General features: G+C 46.7%; 1 protein-coding gene across 2 annotated transcripts in view; it reads right to left on the reverse strand.

Moving 5' to 3' along the window:
- Window positions 1-1,545, reverse strand: part of LOC136626350 (transient receptor potential cation channel subfamily V member 6-like) — a 33,880-nt gene extending 32,335 nt beyond the window's left edge. For both annotated transcript variants that reach the window (XM_066601335.1, XM_066601334.1), the window contains exon 1: window positions 1,351-1,545. The gene's annotated coding sequence lies outside the window, so the exon portion shown is untranslated. The remainder of the gene's footprint in view (window positions 1-1,350) is intronic.
- Between the last annotated feature and the right edge of the window lie 8,798 nt (window positions 1,546-10,343).

Genomic DNA, 10,343 nt, shown 5'->3' on the forward strand with positions numbered 1-10,343 from the left:
CAGAGCTTAGGCTTTATTTGTAAACCTGATCTGGTAAAATGAAAGTTGCTGTGGGCAACAAAGTTTTTCTTTTAGACAGGTTAAAAAAAAAAAAAAAAAAAAAGAAGTCCCAGTATGTGTTCTCACATGTTCAATCCCCCCCCCCCCCCTTAACGGACCAATGGGTCTGTGTAAAAAAGCCACAGCATGTCCTATTGTGGTGTGATTCCAGTCTCAGATTTGCCCATTCAAGTCAACGGGTGCATTTAAAAAAAAAATGTCATGCACTCGTACAGGCGTACTTCCCCCCCCACCCCATGCACCTTTTGACTTCAATGGAAATTTTAATCATTTTGGCCAATTTCCTATTTCTTGACACACATGAAAAATGGATGATACTCACCTATGAGCGTGCATTTACACGGACGAGTCTGAGAAACGTGGAAGATACACTTGCAAATGTATAAAGGGTCATTTACATGAGGGATTATCACGTCCGTGTGCCGTTCGTGTTTGCAATTGACTGCACACTAACAGCTCACTGACCATTTCAGTCAATGGGGCTGTACAGACATGAGATATCTCGAACATTTAACCCTTTCCAATCCGCTGTCTGACGTCTAAAGACATTATGATTTAAGGCTGTACAGCTCCGATGTTGGAAGACGTCCGTCGGGGTTCTCTTACTGTATATTGCCAGCCTCTCTGCCGTTGGAGCCTATCCAACGCGTCACCTCATGCAGTACTGGCTTTAGCCAGCAGATAGCGCAATTGTATAATAGCAGAAAAAGAGTAAGCCCCCTAGGAAAACCAGGATACAAATTGGATTGGAAAGGGTTAAGTATTGAAGTCAATGGGTGCACAAAAAAATAAGTAAAAGATCGGAATGCACAGAGATACGTGTGTGCGCTCTGTTTTTCACAGCTCACATCTAATCAATACTAGAGAAAAGACTCCTTTTTTTTTTTTTGCGCAAAAAAAGTGATGACACGCAGATGATCAAATGAAACATATAGGGATGCAAAATAGACACACATGGACTGTTAGTTTTTCACGGACCAAAATTGGATCCACTCATCTGAATGAGCCCCTAAGCAGCTGCTCTTCAGGGGATCTGAGCTGACAACTTCTCACATAATGCAAGCTGGAGTTTTTCAGCAGGTGAAAAGCTGCAGGCTGGGGACCCCGGAGATTATATATACACACACAGTCACTTCTGCACTAAAATCTGCAGGCTGCTCGTGGATTTTGATGCAGATCTGAATATGGTTTCAAACCTGCCTGCACTTCTGCATCAAAATCTGCAGTTAGACCTGCAGATTTTGGTAGGGAACCAGATGTGTCCCCCCCAGACAGAAGCAGGTGACTCACCTGGCCCAGCAAATGTACAGCATCTCTGCAGGTGTGACAATATTCCTACACTCGGATTTCTCCTGGACCTCGTGCTCTGGGAATCGCCCTCCTGTGGCGGCTGCCTGCTCGCGGTCCGGGTTTCAGCTTTCGGTCGGACGCTGTTTTTCCTTCAAGCACTACCAATTGAACAGTGAAACTCGCTGGGCTGGTTGTGGAGCATAAATACTTTACACATGACTAGCTGAGCGAGGGTTAAACGTGAGCAGAGGGCTTCCCCTCAATCATTACCACCTGAGATACCATCAGCCATAAGAGCCTCCGCATTAACCCTTCACAGCACACACATAGGGGGTCATTCAAAGGGGCATATGCAAGTTTGGTCCATGAAAATCGCACTGTTGACACCACATCTATTTTTTATATTATAGTTTTTAATGTGTGTACGTTGTTTTTTTACATCCAAATTCATAATGTTTTTTATGCCCCCCCCCCCCCCTCCAAAAAAAAATAAGAAGGCCGAATTGATGTCACTTTTTCCCCATTGTCTTCTAGCAACATGCGTGAAAACCACAGTGAATCCCCCGGGATCTGCGTGCTTGCTGCATTTTTACGTCACCCCATTGACCTTAGCGGGTGATTATGGACGTAAATATGGATAAAAACATGACAGACTACAGTTTTTTTAATACGTATAAAAAAAAGCTCATCTGAATACTTCAATGCAGATCAATGGTGTTATATGCTGTCTGCGTTACATCCGTAAAACGCATATGTATGCAATGCGGATAGAAGATACACCTACGTAAATGGGCCCTCAGGGACGGAGCTAGTGTGTTAAACTTTGGCCCCCCTCCACCCCTTGCTGGCAAGAGGACGGGGCAGGAGCTTAGCAGAGCTAAAGAGCGGCTAAACTCCCTCCCACCTTCCTTTTCCGGCAGCTCTCATAGGCTGCCATAGGAGTCTATGGGACTGGTCAGTGTATTCTGGCAAAAAATAGGTCCAGATTAGAGATGAGCGAACGTACTCGGTAAGGGCGATTTCGCAATCGAGCACCGCGATTTTCGAGTACTTCACTACCCGGGTGAAAAGTACTCGGGTGGGCTGTGGGGCGGGGGGTTGCAGAGGGGAGTGGGGGGTAGCAGCGGGGAACAGGGGGGAGCCCTCCCTCTCTCCCTCTCCCCCCCACTCCCCGCTGCAACCCCCCGCTCACCCACAGCGCACCCGAGTAGTGAAGTACTCGAAAATCGCGGTGCCCGATTGCGAAATCGCCCTTACCGAGTACGTTCGCTCATCTCCTGGATTGTGATGTATCAGCACCCCCTGCCAGGGGTTGACCCGGTAACGTTGGGTGAGTTTTATCCTTACAACCTTCTTTCTCAAACACCATACATCTTCCCTCTGGAGCGCCACCTGCTGATAACATTTCCATATAAGAAAGGTTTCTCCAGACAGCTCCCCATCCCACTGCAGTGTCCAGGCTTGGGATTATATTCACTTCAATTGGGACTTTTGCCTGCAATACCAAGCCTGGCCACTGCAGTGGGAATGGCGCTATCTGCTGCCTATAGAAATAAGCTCAGTGCATGAGTACTGCAGCCCAGCAAATAGCTAATCTACAGTGGACTGACAGCAAATCAGCAAAATGTGAATTGGAGGAAAAATCTGCTTACTTTACTTCTAGAATGGAAAAATAACATGATGAGAATATGAACGCTATGTTCCAGAAAAAACAGCTGTATATGAAATATCTCTGGAGTCGGCGCGCCACTAATCTCAGCAGATGCTCAGGGCAAGAGTCACTTAGGTTCTTTTTTTTTTTTTTTCACTTAGGTTCTTGTTTTACCATGTTTCTGTCTTCATAAGCGACAGCCCATAATACGCTGCGGGCGCTACTGTCAGCTCACACTGTACCGCTATATATTTCATCCTGTCAATGGAAGGTTTTCTTTTTTTACTGAAAAACCTTCAGCTGCTACATCACATCTCCCAACTGTCTCAGGCTCAGCGGGACAGTCCTATCCTTTGTTGGCTGTTACACTGTCCCAGGAGGCAGGAGCCGACATGCAGTGAATGGAGTAACATAAACGTCAGCCTATACTCACCTCTTATGCTCCACCCCCGCGGTTCCCACTCCCTGCTTACTTCTGGGTAATGTAATCACTTGCTATCTAGCACATGATTGCTGCAGCCAATCACTGGCCTCAGCAGTATTAACACCAAGGTCAAGGACTGGCTGCAATGATCGCTTGACATGATTGTGCTACTTGGAAGTGAGTCAGCACTAAAGCTTTGGCGGCAGTATAAGAAATAGGCTGTTTTTTTATTTTATTGCATAAAAAGGGGGCATTATTATTGAGCGGGGGCATACAGGGAGCATTATTACTGAGGTAGGGCATGTGGAGGAATTATTACTGAGGTAGGGCATGTGAGGGCCATTATTACTGAGGTGGGGCATGTGGGGCCATTATTACTGAGGTGGGGCATGTAGGGTCATTATTACTGAGGTGAGGCATGTGGAGGAATTATTATTGAGCGGGGGCATACAGGGAGCATTATTAATGAGGTAGGGCATGTGGAGGAATTATTACTGAGGTAGGGCATGTGAGGGCCATTATTACTGAGGTGAGGCATGTGGAGGAATTATTACTGAGCGGGGGCATACAGGGAGTATTATTACTGAGTGGGGGGCGTACAGGGAGCAATATTTCTAAGGTAGGGCATGTGGGGGAAATATTACTGAGCGTGGCATACAGGGAACATTATTACTGAGGTGGGGAATAAGGGGGAATTATTACAGAGTGGGGGCGTACAGGGAGCATTATGAATGAGTGGGGGGCATGTAGGGTCATTCTTTTGAGGTTGGGCATGTAGAGGAATTATTACTGAGGTGGGGCATGTGGGGGAATTATTACTGAGCAGGGGCATACAGGGAGCATTATTGTTGAGTGGGGGGCATACAGGGAGCATTATTACTGAGTGCGGGGGTTGTACAAGGAGCATTATTACTAAGGTTGGGCATGTGGGGGCATTATTACTGAGGTGGGGCATGCGGGGGAATTATTACTGGGCGGGGCGTACAGGGAACATTATTACTGAGTGGGTGCCATACAGGGAGCATTATTACTGAGAGCGGGCGTATAGGGAGAATTATTACTAAGGTGGGGCATGTGGGTACATTAATACTTAGGTGGGGCATGTGGGGAATTATTACTGAGCGGGGCATACAGGGAACATTATTACTGAGGTGGGCAATGTGGGGGCATTATTACTGAGGTATGATATGTGGGGGCATTATTACTGAGATGGGCAATGTGGGGGCATTATTACTGAGTGGGGGCATACAGGGAGCATTATTACTAAGGTGTGATATGTGGGGGCATTATTACTGAGGTGGGACATGTGGGGTAATTATTACTGAGTAGGGGCGTACAGGGAGCATTATTACTGAGGTGGGGCATGTAAGGGAATTATTACTGAGTGACAACACTATTAGTGTCAGGATATCACTAATGGGTACTATTACTGTGGGGGGACAAAAAGGGGAAAACATTTGCTGTGACGCACACAGCCACAAGAATTGTCCCTCTTCTCATTGTGTAACACTTGGAAGGTATGAGTATTCCCCTCTAGAAGCATTACATCTCTAAGGCTGGGGTAAACATTTTAGAAGCTGTGCCCCTGTAACTGAATGAAGCTTTATACAGTACTTTTTATTGGTACCATTTTGGTCTTTGGTTTGCATTTTTCTATGGGTGATGTATGTTCTGGTGTGAGACGCTGGATGATGCTGAACGTGGTCAAGTGACTAAGTTGTGATGGTGTAAGAAAAATGTTTCATAGTGATGACAAGAGTTGTGATACAATGCTTACGGCATGTGGAAGTGATGCCAAATAGGAAGGTGCAACTATGTGTGATGGGCCAGAAGGCACTTCATTGTAGTGGCGTTATGTGTCAAGTTGAGTTAGGCTGGGTTCACACGGGGCGAATTCCGGGTGGAATTCTCACAGTTTGGCCGCACTGAAAACCTGTGAGAATTCTGCGGGAAAGCCACAGCTTCAAAACACGTGGCATTTCGCCGCGGGTTTTGGAGCAGTTCGGCCGTCGGCATTCCACTGCGGCTTTCTCTCCCTATAGAAAGTAGTGAGACGGCAGCGGGGAAAAAAAGAATTGGCATGCTGTGACTGTCAATTCCGCACCGCAGCGCCGGATCCGCTCGGCTTTTCCACAACGGATTGGCTGCCCTGTGTGGACGAGATTTTTGACAAATCTCGTCCACATGGCTGGCTAATGCTGGGATTAGCGGCCATAGGCGGACTTGCCTTAGCGAAATTCCGTACGCTGCAACCCCCCGCTCACCCACAGCGCACCCGAGTAGTGAAGTACTCGAAAATCGCGGTGCCCGATTGCGAAATCGCCCTTACCGAGTACGTTCGCTCATCTCTAGTCCAGATCTATCATTACACAAATGGCATAAAAACAGCCGGCCGCAATGCACACTGTGTGGGTTATCGTTTCCGTCCGGGCGATTTTACACACCAGCAAATCGCCCATCTGAACAAATACATTGGAACCCAAGACATCAGATGGCCGCCATGTTCAGCCAGCGATTTATAGCGGCAAAATTGCTGCGTAAAAGCACTTGTGTGAATGGAGCCTCAGGATGAAAATACGCTTGTCTGACAGCGGCTGAACTAGAAGAGCGAGCGCCATCAGAAAATGACATCTTGCATAAGTCAGCTTGTCACAGGGATCTTTCACACGGCACGGAATTAGTCCGAGCGAACATTTCGGTGTCATTATGTTATCCCTATGGGGCTTGAATTCCGCACCTGCTACAATCTTTACTTCAAAACCACGAGAATAAATTCCGGAGCTGAAAAGCTTCTTCTGGAGAATTCCGGACGTCTTGTGGAATTGTTGTTGCGGATATCTAACATACAGCAGATGGAATTGTGCAATTAGAGTCTGCCGAAAACAACGCAAGAAATCCCGCAAGTCGTCCCGCAGAAGCATTCTGCATTCTAAAATGCAACGAATGCCACACTACTGGACAAAATTCGCATCTGGCCTGCGCCCTGCAGACAATACCGTCCCATGTGAAGGATGCCATCTTGAACAAATTTTTTTTTTAAAGTTTTTGAAAGAATTTTAGAATTTTAGTTTTTCAATCTCACAATTTATATTTAAAAACTTATCCTAAAATCCTGCAGTTCTCCCCCTGACCACTAAACCAAATAATGATCTGACACTTTCTGTTCTGTAGAGATCACTTCTAACCAGTCATCTGATTATCCTCACAGGCAGGATTACAATGTAAGGTAACACCTACATAGAGGCAACACAGGATCCACCATTCTCAATAGGTGATGTTCACAGCTCTTCCATAAAAGTCAATAGGTGATGGTCAAAACTCACCTCCACCCTCTCCCTGCACAGGATACAGAGCATGCCCATAACACTCTCCCATAGAAGTCAATGGGTCCCTTCCTGTCCATTGCGTGAATGGCCCATGAGGCTGCTGTAAAGCATATCTTTAAATGGTATTTTTTGTTCTCTATGGTCTACTTTCATTTTCCAGGGTGCCTGTGCCTACTGGCTCTACCATGATACTCTCCCGAAGGGATACAGCATCTGATTGGCTTATTCGCTACTGTCCTATCAGACACTAGCTTTACAAGCTCTCCTGGATTGTGATGTATCAGCACCCCCTGCCAGGGGTTGACCCGGTAACGTTGGGTGAGTTTTATCCTTACAACCTTCTTTCTCAAACACCATACATCTTCCCTCTGGAGCGCCACCTGCTGATAACATTTCCATATATTAGGATGCGTTACACATCTCTCATGAATATGAACCCCATTCTTTTGAATGGGGTCATACACATGAGCGATTTTATTCCCGCAAACAAATCATGGCACATCCTATCTTTTGGCCGTGCCCTCGCATCGTGTCACCCATTTTTTCAATGGGGCTGGTGGCAGCATTGCACCGTGTACAAAGTGTACGCGGTGCGATGCAAGGTTTCTGATCTAGAACAATGCGAGACACTCTGCGATCCTGACAGCCGCGGCAGAGGATCGCTACTTCCCCGAAGGGACGTCTTGAGATAAAATTCCTTGCATCTGTGGGGAAATCACATGTTGGCGAGCGCGATATCGGACCAGGATATCGCACTTGCACGTGTAAAATTAGCATTGAAAGGTTTCTCCAGACAGCTCCCCATCCCACTGCAGTGTCCAGGCTTGGGATTATATTCACTTCAATTGGGACTTTTGCCTGCAATACCAAGCCTGGCCACTGCAGTGGGAATGGCGCTATCTGCTGCCTATAGAAATAAGCTCAGTGCATGAGTACTGCAGCCCAGCAAATAGCTAATCTACAGTGGACTGACAGCAAATCAGCAAAATGTGAATTGGAGGAAAAATCTGCTTACTTTACTTCTAGAATGGAAAAATAACATGATGAGAATATGAACGCTATGTTCCAGAAAAAACAGCTGTATATGAAATATCTCTGGAGTCGGCGCGCCACTAATCTCAGCAGATGCTCAGGGCAAGAGTCACTTAGGTTCTTTTTTTTTTTTTTTCACTTAGGTTCTTGTTTTACCATGTTTCTGTCTTCATAAGCGACAGCCCATAATACGCTGCGGGCGCTACTGTCAGCTCACACTGTACCGCTATATATTTCATCCTGTCAATGGAAGGTTTTCTTTTTTTACTGAAAAACCTTCAGCTGCTACATCACATCTCCCAACTGTCTCAGGCTCAGCGGGACAGTCCTATCCTTTGTTGGCTGTTACACTGTCCCAGGAGGCAGGAGCCGACATGCAGTGAATGGAGTAACATAAACGTCAGCCTATACTCACCTCTTATGCTCCACCCCCGCGGTTCCCACTCCCTGCTTACTTCTGGGTAATGTAATCACTTGCTATCTAGCACATGATTGCTGCAGCCAATCACTGGCCTCAGCAGTATTAACACCAAGGTCAAGGACTGGCTGCAATGATCGCTTGACATGATTGTGCTACTTGGAAGTGAGTCAGCACTAAAGCTTTGGCGGCAGTATAAGAAATAGGCTGTTTTTTTATTTTATTGCATAAAAAGGGGGCATTATTATTGAGCGGGGGCATACAGGGAGCATTATTACTGAGGTAGGGCATGTGGAGGAATTATTACTGAGGTAGGGCATGTGAGGGCCATTATTACTGAGGTGGGGCATGTGGGGCCATTATTACTGAGGTGGGGCATGTAGGGTCATTATTACTGAGGTGAGGCATGTGGAGGAATTATTATTGAGCGGGGGCATACAGGGAGCATTATTAATGAGGTAGGGCATGTGGAGGAATTATTACTGAGGTAGGGCATGTGAGGGCCATTATTACTGAGGTGAGGCATGTGGAGGAATTATTACTGAGCGGGGGCATACAGGGAGTATTATTACTGAGTGGGGGGCGTACAGGGAGCAATATTTCTAAGGTAGGGCATGTGGGGGAAATATTACTGAGCGTGGCATACAGGGAACATTATTACTGAGGTGGGGAATAAGGGGGAATTATTACAGAGTGGGGGCGTACAGGGAGCATTATGAATGAGTGGGGGGCATGTAGGGTCATTCTTTTGAGGTTGGGCATGTAGAGGAATTATTACTGAGGTGGGGCATGTGGGGGAATTATTACTGAGCAGGGGCATACAGGGAGCATTATTGTTGAGTGGGGGGCATACAGGGAGCATTATTACTGAGTGCGGGGGTTGTACAAGGAGCATTATTACTAAGGTTGGGCATGTGGGGGCATTATTACTGAGGTGGGGCATGCGGGGGAATTATTACTGGGCGGGGCGTACAGGGAACATTATTACTGAGTGGGTGCCATACAGGGAGCATTATTACTGAGAGCGGGCGTATAGGGAGAATTATTACTAAGGTGGGGCATGTGGGTACATTAATACTTAGGTGGGGCATGTGGGGAATTATTACTGAGCGGGGCATACAGGGAACATTATTACTGAGGTGGGCAATGTGGGGGCATTATTACTGAGGTATGATATGTGGGGGCATTATTACTGAGATGGGCAATGTGGGGGCATTATTACTGAGTGGGGGCATACAGGGAGCATTATTACTAAGGTGTGATATGTGGGGGCATTATTACTGAGGTGGGACATGTGGGGTAATTATTACTGAGTAGGGGCGTACAGGGAGCATTATTACTGAGGTGGGGCATGTAAGGGAATTATTACTGAGTGACAACACTATTAGTGTCAGGATATCACTAATGGGTACTATTACTGTGGGGGGACAAAAAGGGGAAAACATTTGCTGTGACGCACACAGCCACAAGAATTGTCCCTCTTCTCATTGTGTAACACTTGGAAGGTATGAGTATTCCCCTCTAGAAGCATTACATCTCTAAGGCTGGGGTAAACATTTTAGAAGCTGTGCCCCTGTAACTGAATGAAGCTTTATACAGTACTTTTTATTGGTACCATTTTGGTCTTTGGTTTGCATTTTTCTATGGGTGATGTATGTTCTGGTGTGAGACGCTGGATGATGCTGAACGTGGTCAAGTGACTAAGTTGTGATGGTGTAAGAAAAATGTTTCATAGTGATGACAAGAGTTGTGATACAATGCTTACGGCATGTGGAAGTGATGCCAAATAGGAAGGTGCAACTATGTGTGATGGGCCAGAAGGCACTTCATTGTAGTGGCGTTATGTGTCAAGTTGAGTTAGGCTGGGTTCACACGGGGCGAATTCCGGGTGGAATTCTCACAGTTTGGCCGCACTGAAAACCTGTGAGAATTCTGCGGGAAAGCCACAACTTCAAAACACGTGGCATTTCGCCGCGGGTTTTGGAGCAGTTCGGCCGTCGGCATTCCACTGCGGCTTTCTCTCCCTATAGAAAGTAGTGAGACGGCAGCGGGGAAAAAAAGAATTGGCATGCTGTGACTGTCAATTCCGCACCGCAGCGCCGGATCCGCTCGGCTTTTCCACAACGGATTGGCTGCCCTGTG

The sequence above is a fragment of the Eleutherodactylus coqui genome, chromosome 4 (assembly GCF_035609145.1).
Source record: "Eleutherodactylus coqui strain aEleCoq1 chromosome 4, aEleCoq1.hap1, whole genome shotgun sequence".
NCBI classification, from domain to species: domain Eukaryota; kingdom Metazoa; phylum Chordata; class Amphibia; order Anura; family Eleutherodactylidae; genus Eleutherodactylus; species Eleutherodactylus coqui.